At 41.7% G+C, this 2,443-nt stretch overlaps 1 protein-coding gene across 2 annotated transcripts in view; it reads right to left on the bottom strand.

Annotated features, from left to right (window-relative positions):
* Positions 1–2,443, bottom strand: part of ZZEF1 (zinc finger ZZ-type and EF-hand domain containing 1) — a 132,671-nt gene that overhangs the window by 21,357 nt on the left and 108,871 nt on the right. The window lies entirely within an intron of this gene.

Raw genomic sequence — 2,443 nt, 5'->3', positions numbered from 1 at the left:
AAGAAACCAGAAAAGCAGTAACAACACATTAAACACAAAGCCAGAAGAAATAAAGAAGTTAATCTGGGCAGAAATCAAAGAAACAGCAAAGAGAAATAAAAGAAAAACAAATGAAACCTAAGTTGGTCCTTTGAAAAAATAAAATAACTTTGTAGATCTCTGGCTAGGCTATCTAGAAAACAAAAAGAGAAGATGTAAATTGCCAAGATTAGAAAACAAGAGAAGACAGCTAATACCCCAATATGCCGGACCAAGAGAAATTAAAGAAATCTAAATTTATTTTCTAAATAAACTGAGAGATGTACCATACTCATGGGCCAAAAGACTCAATATAGACAGTCCCTGACTTATAATGGTTCAATCTAATGATTTTTCAGCCTTTATAATGTGTTTATCAGGGCATAACCCCATTATAAATTGAGGAGCATCTGTATTGTAAGATATCTCCTTAAATGAATCTATAGAGTCAATGCAATGCCAATCAAAATTCCAGAAGTCTAATATTTTTTGAGATAGGGTCTTGCTCTGTTGCCCAGGCTATAGTGGAGATCACGGCTCACTGCAGCCTTGAGCTCCAGGCACAGCGATCCTCCCATATCAGCCTCCCAAGCAGCTGGGACTACAGCATGCCACCACATCTGGCTATTTTATTTTATGTAGCGATAGGGTCTCTGGAAAGTGCTGGGATTACATGTGTGAGCCACTGAGCCTGGTTCCTACAGGCTCTTTTACAAAAACTCTTCTGTAGAAGCTGATTCTAAAATTTACACAGGAAGGCAAAGAAACTAGAAGAGCCAAAACAATTCTGAAAAAGAACAAAGCTAAAAGACTTGATTTCAAAATTTTATACAAATTTAAAATAGTCTGGCTAGGTGTGGTGGCTCATGCCTGTAATCCCAGTGCTTTGGGAGGCCGAGGCAGGTGGATCACTTGAGGTCAGGAGTTTGAGAACAGCCTGGCCAACATGGTGAAACCCCATCTCTATTAAAAATACAGACATTAGGCCGGGTGTGGTGGCTCACACCTGTAATCTCAGCACTTTGGGAGGCCAACACGGACAAATCACCTGAAGTCAGGAGTTCGAGACCAGCCTGGCCAACATGGTGAAACCTCGTCTCTACTAAAAATACAAAAAATTGGCTGGGTATAGTGGCTCATGCCTGTGGTCCCAGCACTTTGGGAGGCCGAGGCGGGCAGATCACCTGAGGTTGGGAGTTGGAGACCAGCCTGACCAACATGGAGAAACCCCATCTCTACTAACAAATATTAGCTGGGCGTAGTGGCACATGCCTGTAATCACAGTTACGTGGGAGGCTGAAGCAGGAGACTCACTTGAACATGGTAGGTGGAGGTTGCAGTGAGCTGAGAAGATGCTACTGCACTCCAGTCTGGGGAACAAGGGCGAAATTCCGTCTCAAAAAAAAAAATGACAAAAAATCAGCTGAGCATGGTTATGTGTGCCTGTAATCTCAACTACTTGGGAGGCTGAGGCAGGAGAATTGCTGGAACCCGGGAGGTGGAGGTTGCAGTGAGCTGAGAATGTGCTACTGCACTCCAGCCTGGGGAACAAGAGCGAAATTCTGTCTCAAAAAAAAAAATGACAAAAAATCAGCTGAGCATGGTTATGTGTGTCTGTAATCTCAACTACTTGGGAGGCTGAGGCAGGAGAATTGCTGGAACCCGGGAGGTGGAGGTTGCAGTGAGCTGAGATCATGCCACTGCATTCCAGCCTGGGCAACAGAGTGAGACTTGGTCTCAAAAACAAATAAATAAATAAATTTACGATAGTCAAAAAAGTGTAGTATTAAAGTAAGGACATACAGATTAAGGAAACATAATAGATCCATAAATAGACAGACACATGTGTGTCCATTTTCAACAAAGGTGCCAAGATAATTTGATGGAGAAAGGATGATCTGCTCCACAAGTGGTTGTGGATCAAATGGATGTTCACATGCAAAAGAAAAGAAATTAGACATTCGCATTCATGAAAACAGTGCAGACACTAATGCTGATGCGGAGTGAAAATGCAGACTGCTACCAGCAGAACTGGGAATGTAATGGGTTCCAGACTGCCTGGGGTTTGGCAAACTAAGTCAAAAGGGCATTTCTGATGCAATACTTTTAGTGTTCTACTGATAAAACAAAAGGAAACTTACATGAATGCTAATACAGTTATTTTAAGTGTAGCCACCTGACTCCATGTAGTCACCTGACTCTGCAATATGGTTAAATTACCCGCAGAAAACAAATGACACCGGCAAATGGAGAAATGAAATGTTCCAAACCTATGTATCTAGCCAACCAAAAAACACAGAGCTAGATACACAAAAAGACAGCATGGAAAGGGGCTTTTGAAATTATCCCAATTCAACACATCATTTCAGAGATGAGGAAAAAGAAGCTCAGGGAGCTATAAGTTGCTCTTAAAAAAAAAAAAAAA

Source organism: Cebus imitator, unplaced genomic scaffold (genome assembly GCF_001604975.1).
Source record: "Cebus imitator isolate Cc_AM_T3 unplaced genomic scaffold, Cebus_imitator-1.0 Scaffold464, whole genome shotgun sequence".
NCBI lineage: Eukaryota > Metazoa > Chordata > Mammalia > Primates > Cebidae > Cebus > Cebus imitator.
Note: the sequence above shows the minus strand (reverse complement) of the source record. Positions and strands in the feature narration are given on the sequence as shown.